We start from the raw sequence: 15,454 nt of genomic DNA on the forward strand, positions 1-15,454 counted from the left end.
AACTAACAGAGTTGAACCCTGATTTTGATTTAGCAGTTTTGAACACTCTATTTGTAGAATCTGCAAGTGGACATTTGGAGAACATTGAGGCCTAAGGTGAAAAAAGAAATATCTTCCCATAAAAACTACACAGAAGCATTCTGTGAAACTCCTTTCTGATGTGTGCATTCAACTATCAGAGTTTAAACTTAGTTGTGATTGAGCAGTTTTAAAACACTCTCTTTGTAGAGTCTGCAAGTGGACATTTGGAGAGCATTGTGGCCTATGGTGAAAAACGAAATATCTTTCCCTGAAAACTACATGGAAGCATTCTGTGAAACTTCTTTCTGATCTGTGCACTCAACTAATAGAGTTGAACCTTACTTTTGATTGTGCAGTTTTGAAACACTCTATTTGTAGAATCTGCAAGTTGACATTTGCAGAACATTGTGGCCTACGCTGAAAAATGAAATATCTTCCCATAAAAACTACGCAGATGCATTCTGTTTAACTTCTTTCTATTCTGTTCATTCATCTCACAAAGTAGAACCTTTCTTTTGACTGAGCAGTTTTGAAACACTCTTTTTGTAGAATCTGCAAGTGGAAATTTGGAGATCTTTGAGACCTATGGTGAAAAACGAAATATCTTTAAGTAAAAACTACACAGAATACTTCTGTGAAATTTCTTTCTATTCTTTGCATTCAACTCACAGTGTTGAACCTTTCTTTTGATTGGGTAGTTTTGAAACACTCTTTCTCTATAAACTACAAGTGGACATTTGGAGCACTTTGAGGCATATCGTGGAAAAAGGATTATCTTCAAATAAAAACTACACAGAAGAATTCTGTGAAACTACTTTCTGATCTGTGCATTCTTCTAACAGAGTAAAACCTTTCTTTTGATTGAGCAGTTTTGAAACACTCCTTTGGTACAATCTCCAAGTGGACATTTGCAGATCTTTGAGGCCTCTGGTGAAAAACGAAATATCTTCAAATAAAAACTACACAAAAGCATTCAGTGAAACTTCTTTCTGATCTGTGCATTCAGCTAACAGAGTTTAACCTTAGTTTTTATTGAGCAGTTTTGAAACACTCTACTTGTAGAATCTGCAACTGGACACTTGGAGGACATTGAGGCCTATGGTGAAAAACGAAATATCTTCCCCCTAAAAACTACACGGAAGCATTCTGTGAAACTTCTTTCTGATATGTGCATTCAACTAACAGAATTTAACGTTAGTTTTAATTGAGCAGTTTTGAAACCCTCTATTTGTAGAATCTGAAAGTGGACATTTGGAGAACATTGAGGCCTACGGAGAAAAACGAAATATTTTCCCATAAAAACTACACAGAAGCATTCTCTCAAACTTCTTTCTCTTCTCTTCATTCATCTCACAAAGTAGAACCTTTCTTTTGACTGAGCAGTTTTGAAACACTCTTTTTGTAGAATCTGCAAGTGGAAATTTGGAGATCTTTGAGACCTATGGTGAAAAACGAAATATCTTTAAGTAAAAACTACACAGAATACTTCTGTGAAATTTCTTTCTATTCTTTGCATTCAACTCACAGTGTTGAACCTTTCTTTTGATTGGGTAGTTTTGAAACACTCTTTCTCTATAAACTACAAGTGGACATTTGGAGCACTTTGAGGCATATCGTGGAAAAAGGATTATCTTCAAATAAAAACTACACAGAAGAATTCTGTGAAACTACTTTCTGATCTGTGCATTCTTCTAACAGAGTAAAACCTTTCTTTTGATTGAGCAGTTTTGAAACACTCCTTTGGTACAATCTCCAAGTGGACATTTGCAGATCTTTGAGGCCTCTGGTGAAAAACGAAATATCTTCAAATAAAAACTACACAAAAGCATTCAGTGAAACTTCTTTCTGATCTGTGCATTCAGCTAACAGAGTTTAACCTTAGTTTTTATTGAGCAGTTTTGAAACACTCTACTTGTAGAATCTGCAACTGGACATTTGGAGGACATTGAGGCCTATGGTGAAAAACGAAATATCTTCCACTAAAATCCACACGGAAGCATTCTGTGAAACTTCTTTCTGATCTGTGCATTCAAATAACAGAGATTAAGATTAGTTTTGATTGAGCAGTTTTGAAACACTCTATTTGTAGAATCTGCAAGTCGACATTTGGAGAACTTTTAGGCCTAAGGTGAAAAACGATATATCTTCCCCTAAAAACTACACAGAAGCATTCTGTGAAACTTCTCTCTGATCTGTGCATTCAACGAACAGAGCTGAACCTTAGTTTTGATTGAGCAGTTTTGAAACACTTTAGTTGCAGAATCTGCAAGTGGACATTTGGAGCACTTTGAGGCCTATGGTGGAAAAAGGAATATCTTCATACAAAAAGTACCACAGAAGCATTCTGTGAAACTTCTTTCTGATCTTTGCATTCAACTAATACAGTTGAACCTTACTTTTGATTAAGCAGTTTTAAAACACTCTATTTGGAGAATCTGCAAGTGGATATTTGGAGAATATTGAGGCCTATGGTTAAAAAGAATTATCTTCCATTAAAACAAGATAGAAGCATTCTGTGAAACTTCTTTCTGATCTGTGCATTCAACAAACAGAGTTTAAACTTAGTTTTGATTGAGGAGCTTCGAAACACTCTATTTGTAGTATCTGCAATTGGAGATTTTGAGATCTTTGAGGCCTTTGGTGAAAAACGAAATATCTTCAAGTAAAAACTACACAGAATACTTCTGTGAAATTTTTTTCCATTCTCTGCATTCATCTCACAGTATTGAACCTTTCTTTTGATTGAGTAGTTTTTAAGTGCTGTTTCTGTATAACCTGCAAGTGGACATTTGGAGCACTTTGAGGCCTAGGGTGGAAAAAGGAATATCTTCATACAAAAACTACACAGAAGCATTCTGTGAAACTTCTTTGTGATCTGTGCATTCAACTAACAGAGTTGAACCTTACTTTTGATTGAGCAATTTTGAAACACTCTTTTTGTAGAATCTGCAAGAAGACATTTGCAGGAAAATGAGGCCTATCGTGAAAAAAGAAATATCTTCCAATAAAAACTACACGGAAGCATTCTGTGAAACATCTTTCTGATCTCTGCAATCAACAAACAGAGTTTAAACTTAGTTTTCATTGAGCAGTTTTGAAACACCCTATTTGTAGAATCTGCAAGTGGACATTTGGAGAACATTGAGGCCTATGGTGAAAAACGAAAAATCTTCCCCTAAAAACTACACGGAAGCATTCTGTGAAACTTCTTTCTGATCTGTGCATTCAACTAACAGAGTTGAACCCTGATTTTGATTTAGCAGTCTTGAACACTCTATTTGTAGAATCTGCAAGTGGACATTTGGAGAACATTGAGGCCTAAGGTGAAAAAAGAAATATCTTCCCATAAAAACTACACAGAAGCATTCTGTGAAACTCCTTTCTGATGTGTGCATTCAACTATCAGAGTTTAACCTTAGTTGTGATTGAGCAGTTTTGAAACACTCTCTTTGTAGAGTCTGCAAGTGGACATTTGGAGAGCATTGTGGCCTATGGTGAAAAACGAAATATCTTTCCCTGAAAACTACATGGAAGCATTCTGTGAAACTTCTTTCTGATCTGTGCACTCAACTAATAGAGTTGAACCTTACTTTTGATTGTGCAGTTTTGAAACACTCTATTTGTAGAATCTGCAAGTTGACATTTGCAGAACATTGTGGCCTACGCTGAAAAATGAAATATCTTCCCATAAAAACTACGCAGATGCATTCTGTTTAACTTCTTTCTATTCTGTTCATTCATCTCACAAAGTAGAACCTTTCTTTTGACTGAGCAGTTTTGAAACACTCTTTTTGTAGAATCTGCAAGTGGAAATTTGGAGATCTTTGAGACCTATGGTGAAAAACGAAATATCTTTAAGTAAAAACTACACAGAATACTTCTGTGAAATTTCTTTCTATTCTTTGCATTCAACTCACAGTGTTGAACCTTTCTTTTGATTGGGTAGTTTTGAAACACTCTTTCTCTATAAACTACAAGTGGACATTTGGAGCACTTTGAGGCATATCGTGGAAAAAGGATTATCTTCAAATAAAAACTACACAGAAGAATTCTGTGAAACTACTTTCTGATCTGTGCATTCTTCTAACAGAGTAAAACCTTTCTTTTGATTGAGCAGTTTTGAAACACTCCTTTGGTACAATCTCCAAGTGGACATTTGCAGATCTTTGAGGCCTCTGGTGAAAAACGAAATATCTTCAAATAAAAACTACACAAAAGCATTCAGTGAAACTTCTTTCTGATCTGTGCATTCAGCTAACAGAGTTTAACCTTAGTTTTTATTGAGCAGTTTTGAAACACTCTACTTGTAGAATCTGCAACTGGACATTTGGAGGACATTGAGGCCTATGGTGAAAAACGAAATATCTTCCCCCTAAAAACTACACGGAAGCATTCTGTGAAACTTCTTTCTGATATGTGCATTCAACTAACAGAGTTTAACGTTAGTTTTAATTGAGCAGTTTTGAAACCCTCTATTTGTAGAATCTGAAAGTGGACATTTGGAGAACATTGAGGCCTATGGAGAAAAACGAAATATTTTCCCATAAAAACTACACAGAAGCATTCTCTCAAACTTCTTTCTCTTCTCTTCATTCATCTCACAAAGCAGAACCTTTCTTTTGACTGAGCAGTTTTGAAACACTCTTTTTGTAGAATCTGCAAGTGGAAATTTGGAGATCTTTGAGACCTATGGTGAAAAACGAAATATCTTTAAGTAAAAACTACACAGAATACTTCTGTGAAATTTCTTTCTATTCTTTGCATTCAACTCACAGTGTTGAACCTTTCTTTTGATTGGGTAGTTTTGAAACACTCTTTCTCTATAAACTACAAGTGGACATTTGGAGCACTTTGAGGCATATCGTGGAAAAAGGATTATCTTCAAATAAAAACTACACAGAAGAATTCTGTGAAACTACTTTCTGATCTGTGCATTCTTCTAACAGAGTAAAACCTTTCTTTTGATTGAGCAGTTTTGAAACACTCCTTTGGTACAATCTCCAAGTGGACATTTGCAGATCTTTGAGGCCTCTGGTGAAAAACGAAATATCTTCAAATAAAAACTACACAAAAGCATTCAGTGAAACTTCTTTCTGATCTGTGCATTCAGCTAACAGAGTTTAACCTTAGTTTTTATTGAGCAGTTTTGAAACACTCTACTTGTAGAATCTGCAACTGGACATTTGGAGGACATTGAGGCCTATGGTGAAAAACGAAATATCTTCCACTAAAATCCACACGGAAGCATTCTGTGAAACTTCTTTCTGATCTGTGCATTCAAATAACAGAGATTAAGATTAGTTTTGATTGAGCAGTTTTGAAACACTCTATTTGTAGAATCTGCAAGTCGACATTTGGAGAACTTTTAGGCCTAAGGTGAAAAACGATATATCTTCCCCTAAAAACTACACAGAAGCATTCTGTGAAACTTCTCTCTGATCTGTGCATTCAACGAACAGAGCTGAACCTTAGTTTTGATTGAGCAGTTTTGAAACACTTTAGTTGCAGAATCTGCAAGTGGACATTTGGAGCACTTTGAGGCCTATGGTGGAAAAAGGAATATCTTCATACAAAAAGTACCACAGAAGCATTCTGTGAAACTTCTTTCTGATCTTTGCATTCAACTAATACAGTTGAACCTTACTTTTGATTAAGCAGTTTTAAAACACTCTATTTGGAGAATCTGCAAGTGGATATTTGGAGAATATTGAGGCCTATGGTTAAAAAGAATTATCTTCCATTAAAACAAGATAGAAGCATTCTGTGAAACTTCTTTCTGATCTGTGCATTCAACAAACAGAGTTTAAACTTAGTTTTGATTGAGGAGCTTCGAAACACTCTATTTGTAGTATCTGCAATTGGAGATTTTGAGATCTTTGAGGCCTTTGGTGAAAAACGAAATATCTTCAAGTAAAAACTACACAGAATACTTCTGTGAAATTTTTTTCCATTCTCTGCATTCATCTCACAGTATTGAACCTTTCTTTTGATTGAGTAGTTTTTAAGTGCTGTTTCTGTATAACCTGCAAGTGGACATTTGGAGCACTTTGAGGCCTAGGGTGGAAAAAGGAATATCTTCATACAAAAACTACACAGAAGCATTCTGTGAAACTTCTTTGTGATCTGTGCATTCAACTAACAGAGTTGAACCTTACTTTTGATTGAGCAATTTTGAAACACTCTTTTTGTAGAATCTGCAAGAAGACATTTGCAGAAAAATGAGGCCTATCGTGAAAAAAGAAATATCTTCCAATAAAAACTACACGGAAGCATTCTGTGAAACATCTTTCTGATCTCTGCAATCAACAAACAGAGTTTAAACTTAGTTTTCATTGAGCAGTTTTGAAACACCCTATTTGTAGAATCTGCAAGTGGACATTTGGAGAACATTGAGGCCTACGGTGAAAAACGAAAAATCTTCCCCTAAAAACTACACGGAAGCATTCTGTGAAACTTCTTTCTGATCTGTGCATTCAACTAACAGAGTTGAACCCTGATTTTGATTTAGCAGTCTTGAACACTCTATTTGTAGAATCTGCAAGTGGACATTTGGAGAACATTGAGGCCTAAGGTGAAAAAAGAAATATCTTCCCATAAAAACTACACAGAAGCATTCTGTGAAACTCCTTTCTGATGTGTGCATTCAACTATCAGAGTTTAACCTTAGTTGTGATTGAGCAGTTTTGAAACACTCTCTTTGTAGAGTCTGCAAGTGGACATTTGGAGAGCATTGTGGCCTATGGTGAAAAACGAAATATCTTTCCCTGAAAACTACATGGAAGCATTCTGTGAAACTTCTTTCTGATCTGTGCACTCAACTAATAGAGTTGAACCTTACTTTTGATTGTGCAGTTTTGAAACACTCTATTTGTAGAATCTGCAAGTTGACATTTGCAGAACATTGTGGCCTACGCTGAAAAATGAAATATCTTCCCATAAAAACTACGCAGATGCATTCTGTTTAACTTCTTTCTATTCTGTTCATTCATCTCACAAAGTAGAACCTTTCTTTTGACTGAGCAGTTTTGAAACACTCTTTTTGTAGAATCTGCAAGTGGAAATTTGGAGATCTTTGAGACCTATGGTGAAAAACGAAATATCTTTAAGTAAAAACTACACAGAATACTTCTGTGAAATTTCTTTCTATTCTTTGCATTCAACTCACAGTGTTGAACCTTTCTTTTGATTGGGTAGTTTTGAAACACTCTTTCTCTATAAACTACAAGTGGACATTTGGAGCACTTTGAGGCATATCGTGGAAAAAGGATTATCTTCAAATAAAAACTACACAGAAGAATTCTGTGAAACTACTTTCTGATCTGTGCATTCTTCTAACAGAGTAAAACCTTTCTTTTGATTGAGCAGTTTTGAAACACTCCTTTGGTACAATCTCCAAGTGGACATTTGCAGATCTTTGAGGCCTCTGGTGAAAAACGAAATATCTTCAAATAAAAACTACACAAAAGCATTCAGTGAAACTTCTTTCTGATCTGTGCATTCAGCTAACAGAGTTTAACCTTAGTTTTTATTGAGCAGTTTTGAAACACTCTACTTGTAGAATCTGCAACTGGACATTTGGAGGACATTGAGGCCTATGGTGAAAAACGAAATATCTTCCACTAAAATCCACATGGAAGCATTCTGTGAAACTTCTTTCTGATCTGTGCATTCAAATAACAGAGATTAAGATTAGTTTTGATTGAGCAGTTTTGAAACACTCTATTTGTAGAATCTGCAAGTCGACATTTGGAGAACTTTTAGGCCTAAGGTGAAAAACGATATATCTTCCCCTAAAAACTACACAGAAGCATTCTGTGAAACTTCTCTCTGATCTGTGCATTCAACTAACAGAGCTGAACCTTAGTTTTGATTGAGCAGTTTTGAAACACTTTAGTTGCAGAATCTGCAAGTGGACATTTGGAGCACTTTGAGGCCTATGGTGGAAAAAGGAATATCTTCATACAAAAAGTACCACAGAAGCATTCTGTGAAACTTCTTTCTGATCTTTGCATTCAACTAATACAGTTGAACCTTACTTTTGATTAAGCAGTTTTAAAACACTCTATTTGGAGAATCTGCAAGTGGATATTTGGAGAATATTGAGGCCTATGGTTAAAAAGAATTATCTTCCATTAAAACAAGATAGAAGCATTCTGTGAAACTTCTTTCTGATCTGTGCATTCAACAAACAGAGTTTAAACTTAGTTTTGATTGAGGAGCTTCGAAACACTCTATTTGTAGTATCTGCAATTGGAGATTTTGAGATCTTTGAGGCCTTTGGTGAAAAACGAAATATCTTCAAGTAAAAACTACACAGAATACTTCTGTGAAATTTTTTTCCATTCTCTGCATTCATCTCACAGTATTGAACCTTTCTTTTGATTGAGTAGTTTTTAAGTGCTGTTTCTGTATAACCTGCAAGTGGACATTTGGAGCACTTTGAGGCCTAGGGTGGAAAAAGGAATATCTTCATACAAAAACTACACAGAAGCATTCTGTGAAACTTCTTTGTGATCTGTGCATTCAACTAACAGAGTTGAACCTTACTTTTGATTGAGCAATTTTGAAACACTCTTTTTGTAGAATCTGCAAGAAGACATTTGCAGGAAAATGAGGCCTATCGTGAAAAAAGAAATATCTTCCAATAAAAACTACACGGAAGCATTCTGTGAAACATCTTTCTGATCTCTGCAATCAACAAACAGAGTTTAAACTTAGTTTTCATTGAGCAGTTTTGAAACACCCTATTTGTAGAATCTGCAAGTGGACATTTGGAGAACATTGAGGCCTACGGTGAAAAACGAAAAATCTTCCCCTAAAAACTACACGGAAGCATTCTGTGAAACTTCTTTCTGATCTGTGCATTCAACTAACAGAGTTGAACCCTGATTTTGATTTAGCAGTCTTGAACACTCTATTTGTAGAATCTGCAAGTGGACATTTGGAGAACATTGAGGCCTAAGGTGAAAAAAGAAATATCTTCCCATAAAAACTACACAGAAGCATTCTGTGAAACTCCTTTCTGATGTGTGCATTCAACTATCAGAGTTTAACCTTAGTTGTGATTGAGCAGTTTTGAAACACTCTCTTTGTAGAGTCTGCAAGTGGACATTTGGAGAGCATTGTGGCCTATGGTGAAAAACGAAATATCTTTCCCTGAAAACTACATGGAAGCATTCTGTGAAACTTCTTTCTGATCTGTGCACTCAACTAATAGAGTTGAACCTTACTTTTGATTGTGCAGTTTTGAAACACTCTATTTGTAGAATCTGCAAGTTGACATTTGCAGAACATTGTGGCCTACGCTGAAAAATGAAATATCTTCCCATAAAAACTACGCAGATGCATTCTGTTTAACTTCTTTCTATTCTGTTCATTCATCTCACAAAGTAGAACCTTTCTTTTGACTGAGCAGTTTTGAAACACTCTTTTTGTAGAATCTGCAAGTGGAAATTTGGAGATCTTTGAGACCTATGGTGAAAAACGAAATATCTTTAAGTAAAAACTACACAGAATACTTCTGTGAAATTTCTTTCTATTCTTTGCATTCAACTCACAGTGTTGAACCTTTCTTTTGATTGGGTAGTTTTGAAACACTCTTTCTCTATAAACTACAAGTGGACATTTGGAGCACTTTGAGGCATATCGTGGAAAAAGGATTATCTTCAAATAAAAACTACACAGAAGAATTCTGTGAAACTACTTTCTGATCTGTGCATTCTTCTAACAGAGTAAAACCTTTCTTTTGATTGAGCAGTTTTGAAACACTCCTTTGGTACAATCTCCAAGTGGACATTTGCAGATCTTTGAGGCCTCTGGTGAAAAACGAAATATCTTCAAATAAAAACTACACAAAAGCATTCAGTGAAACTTCTTTCTGATCTGTGCATTCAGCTAACAGAGTTTAACCTTAGTTTTTATTGAGCAGTTTTGAAACACTCTACTTGTAGAATCTGCAACTGGACATTTGGAGGACATTGAGGCCTATGGTGAAAAACGAAATATCTTCCCCCTAAAAACTACACGGAAGCATTCTGTGAAACTTCTTTCTGATATGTGCATTCAACTAACAGAGTTTAACGTTAGTTTTAATTGAGCAGTTTTGAAACCCTCTATTTGTAGAATCTGAAAGTGGACATTTGGAGAACATTGAGGCCTATGGAGAAAAACGAAATATTTTCCCATAAAAACTACACAGAAGCATTCTCTCAAACTTCTTTCTCTTCTCTTCATTCATCTCACAAAGCAGAACCTTTCTTTTGACTGAGCAGTTTTGAAACACTCTTTTTGTAGAATCTGCAAGTGGAAATTTGGAGATCTTTGAGACCTATGGTGAAAAACGAAATATCTTTAAGTAAAAACTACACAGAATACTTCTGTGAAATTTCTTTCTATTCTTTGCATTCAACTCACAGTGTTGAACCTTTCTTTTGATTGGGTAGTTTTGAAACACTCTTTCTCTATAAACTACAAGTGGACATTTGGAGCACTTTGAGGCATATCGTGGAAAAAGGATTATCTTCAAATAAAAACTACACAGAAGAATTCTGTGAAACTACTTTCTGATCTGTGCATTCTTCTAACAGAGTAAAACCTTTCTTTTGATTGAGCAGTTTTGAAACACTCCTTTGGTACAATCTCCAAGTGGACATTTGCAGATCTTTGAGGCCTCTGGTGAAAAACGAAATATCTTCAAATAAAAACTACACAAAAGCATTCAGTGAAACTTCTTTCTGATCTGTGCATTCAGCTAACAGAGTTTAACCTTAGTTTTTATTGAGCAGTTTTGAAACACTCTACTTGTAGAATCTGCAACTGGACATTTGGAGGACATTGAGGCCTATGGTGAAAAACGAAATATCTTCCACTAAAATCCACACGGAAGCATTCTGTGAAACTTCTTTCTGATCTGTGCATTCAAATAACAGAGATTAAGATTAGTTTTGATTGAGCAGTTTTGAAACACTCTATTTGTAGAATCTGCAAGTCGACATTTGGAGAACTTTTAGGCCTAAGGTGAAAAACGATATATCTTCCCCTAAAAACTACACAGAAGCATTCTGTGAAACTTCTCTCTGATCTGTGCATTCAACGAACAGAGCTGAACCTTAGTTTTGATTGAGCAGTTTTGAAACACTTTAGTTGCAGAATCTGCAAGTGGACATTTGGAGCACTTTGAGGCCTATGGTGGAAAAAGGAATATCTTCATACAAAAAGTACCACAGAAGCATTCTGTGAAACTTCTTTCTGATCTTTGCATTCAACTAATACAGTTGAACCTTACTTTTGATTAAGCAGTTTTAAAACACTCTATTTGGAGAATCTGCAAGTGGATATTTGGAGAATATTGAGGCCTATGGTTAAAAAGAATTATCTTCCATTAAAACAAGATAGAAGCATTCTGTGAAACTTCTTTCTGATCTGTGCATTCAACAAACAGAGTTTAAACTTAGTTTTGATTGAGGAGCTTCGAAACACTCTATTTGTAGTATCTGCAATTGGAGATTTTGAGATCTTTGAGGCCTTTGGTGAAAAACGAAATATCTTCAAGTAAAAACTACACAGAATACTTCTGTGAAATTTTTTTCCATTCTCTGCATTCATCTCACAGTATTGAACCTTTCTTTTGATTGAGTAGTTTTTAAGTGCTGTTTCTGTATAACCTGCAAGTGGACATTTGGAGCACTTTGAGGCCTAGGGTGGAAAAAGGAATATCTTCATACAAAAACTACACAGAAGCATTCTGTGAAACTTCTTTGTGATCTGTGCATTCAACTAACAGAGTTGAACCTTACTTTTGATTGAGCAATTTTGAAACACTCTTTTTGTAGAATCTGCAAGAAGACATTTGCAGAAAAATGAGGCCTATCGTGAAAAAAGAAATATCTTCCAATAAAAACTACACGGAAGCATTCTGTGAAACATCTTTCTGATCTCTGCAATCAACAAACAGAGTTTAAACTTAGTTTTCATTGAGCAGTTTTGAAACACCCTATTTGTAGAATCTGCAAGTGGACATTTGGAGAACATTGAGGCCTACGGTGAAAAACGAAAAATCTTCCCCTAAAAACTACACGGAAGCATTCTGTGAAACTTCTTTCTGATCTGTGCATTCAACTAACAGAGTTGAACCCTGATTTTGATTTAGCAGTCTTGAACACTCTATTTGTAGAATCTGCAAGTGGACATTTGGAGAACATTGAGGCCTAAGGTGAAAAAAGAAATATCTTCCCATAAAAACTACACAGAAGCATTCTGTGAAACTCCTTTCTGATGTGTGCATTCAACTATCAGAGTTTAACCTTAGTTGTGATTGAGCAGTTTTGAAACACTCTCTTTGTAGAGTCTGCAAGTGGACATTTGGAGAGCATTGTGGCCTATGGTGAAAAACGAAATATCTTTCCCTGAAAACTACATGGAAGCATTCTGTGAAACTTCTTTCTGATCTGTGCACTCAACTAATAGAGTTGAACCTTACTTTTGATTGTGCAGTTTTGAAACACTCTATTTGTAGAATCTGCAAGTTGACATTTGCAGAACATTGTGGCCTACGCTGAAAAATGAAATATCTTCCCATAAAAACTACGCAGATGCATTCTGTTTAACTTCTTTCTATTCTGTTCATTCATCTCACAAAGTAGAACCTTTCTTTTGACTGAGCAGTTTTGAAACACTCTTTTTGTAGAATCTGCAAGTGGAAATTTGGAGATCTTTGAGACCTATGGTGAAAAACGAAATATCTTTAAGTAAAAACTACACAGAATACTTCTGTGAAATTTCTTTCTATTCTTTGCATTCAACTCACAGTGTTGAACCTTTCTTTTGATTGGGTAGTTTTGAAACACTCTTTCTCTATAAACTACAAGTGGACATTTGGAGCACTTTGAGGCATATCGTGGAAAAAGGATTATCTTCAAATAAAAACTACACAGAAGAATTCTGTGAAACTACTTTCTGATCTGTGCATTCTTCTAACAGAGTAAAACCTTTCTTTTGATTGAGCAGTTTTGAAACACTCCTTTGGTACAATCTCCAAGTGGACATTTGCAGATCTTTGAGGCCTCTGGTGAAAAACGAAATATCTTCAAATAAAAACTACACAAAAGCATTCAGTGAAACTTCTTTCTGATCTGTGCATTCAGCTAACAGAGTTTAACCTTAGTTTTTATTGAGCAGTTTTGAAACACTCTACTTGTAGAATCTGCAACTGGACATTTGGAGGACATTGAGGCCTATGGTGAAAAACGAAATATCTTCCCCCTAAAAACTACACGGAAGCATTCTGTGAAACTTCTTTCTGATATGTGCATTCAACTAACAGAGTTTAACGTTAGTTTTAATTGAGCAGTTTTGAAACCCTCTATTTGTAGAATCTGAAAGTGGACATTTGGAGAACATTGAGGCCTATGGAGAAAAACGAAATATTTTCCCATAAAAACTACACAGAAGCATTCTCTCAAACTTCTTTCTCTTCTCTTCATTCATCTCACAAAGCAGAACCTTTCTTTTGACTGAGCAGTTTTGAAACACTCTTTTTGTAGAATCTGCAAGTGGAAATTTGGAGATCTTTGAGACCTATGGTGAAAAACGAAATATCTTTAAGTAAAAACTACACAGAATACTTCTGTGAAATTTCTTTCTATTCTTTGCATTCAACTCACAGTGTTGAACCTTTCTTTTGATTGGGTAGTTTTGAAACACTCTTTCTCTATAAACTACAAGTGGACATTTGGAGCACTTTGAGTCATATCGTGGAAAAAGGATTATCTTCAAATAAAAACTACACAGAAGAATTCTGTGAAACTACTTTCTGATCTGTGCATTCTTCTAACAGAGTAAAACCTTTCTTTTGATTGAGCAGTTTTGAAACACTCCTTTGGTACAATCTCCAAGTGGACATTTGCAGATCTTTGAGGCCTCTGGTGAAAAACGAAATATCTTCAAATAAAAACTACACAAAAGCATTCAGTGAAACTTCTTTCTGATCTGTGCATTCAGCTAACAGAGTTTAACCTTAGTTTTTATTGAGCAGTTTTGAAACACTCTACTTGTAGAATCTGCAACTGGACATTTGGAGGACATTGAGGCCTATGGTGAAAAACGAAATATCTTCCACTAAAATCCACACGGAAGCATTCTGTGAAACTTCTTTCTGATCTGTGCATTCAAATAACAGAGATTAAGATTAGTTTTGATTGAGCAGTTTTGAAACACTCTATTTGTAGAATCTGCAAGTCGACATTTGGAGAACTTTTAGGCCTAAGGTGAAAAACGATATATCTTCCCCTAAAAACTACACAGAAGCATTCTGTGAAACTTCTCTCTGATCTGTGCATTCAACGAACAGAGCTGAACCTTAGTTTTGATTGAGCAGTTTTGAAACACTTTAGTTGCAGAATCTGCAAGTGGACATTTGGAGCACTTTGAGGCCTATGGTGGAAAAAGGAATATCTTCATACAAAAAGTACCACAGAAGCATTCTGTGAAACTTCTTTCTGATCTTTGCATTCAACTAATACAGTTGAACCTTACTTTTGATTAAGCAGTTTTAAAACACTCTATTTGGAGAATCTGCAAGTGGATATTTGGAGAATATTGAGGCCTATGGTTAAAAAGAATTATCTTCCATTAAAACAAGATAGAAGCATTCTGTGAAACTTCTTTCTGATCTGTGCATTCAACAAACAGAGTTTAAACTTAGTTTTGATTGAGGAGCTTCGAAACACTCTATTTGTAGTATCTGCAATTGGAGATTTTGAGATCTTTGAGGCCTTTGGTGAAAAACGAAATATCTTCAAGTAAAAACTACACAGAATACTTCTGTGAAATTTTTTTCCATTCTCTGCATTCATCTCACAGTATTGAACCTTTCTTTTGATTGAGTAGTTTTTAAGTGCTGTTTCTGTAAAACCTGCAAGTGGACATTTGGAGCACTTTGAGGCCTAGGGTGGAAAAAGGAATATCTTCATACAAAAACTACACAGAAGCATTCTGTGAAACTTCTTTGTGATCTGTGCATTCAACTAACAGAGTTGAACCTTACTTTTGATTGAGCAATTTTGAAACACTCTTTTTGTAGAATCTGCAAGAAGACATTTGCAGAAAAATGAGGCCTATCGTGAAAAAAGAAATATCTTCCAATAAAAACTACACGGAAGCATTCTGTGAAACATCTTTCTGATCTCTGCAATCAACAAACAGAGTTTAAACTTAGTTTTCATTGAGCAGTTTTGAAACACCCTATTTGTAGAATCTGCAAGTGGACATTTGGAGAACATTGAGGCCTACGGTGAAAAACGAAAAATCTTCCCCTAAAAACTACACGGAAGCATTCTGTGAAACTTCTTTCTGATCTGTGCATTCAACTAACAGAGTTGAACCCTGATTTTGATTTAGCAGTCTTGAACACTCTATTTGTAGAATCTGCAAGTGG

Source organism: Symphalangus syndactylus, chromosome 20 (genome assembly GCF_028878055.3).
Source record: "Symphalangus syndactylus isolate Jambi chromosome 20, NHGRI_mSymSyn1-v2.1_pri, whole genome shotgun sequence".
NCBI classification, from domain to species: Eukaryota; Metazoa; Chordata; class Mammalia; order Primates; family Hylobatidae; genus Symphalangus; species Symphalangus syndactylus.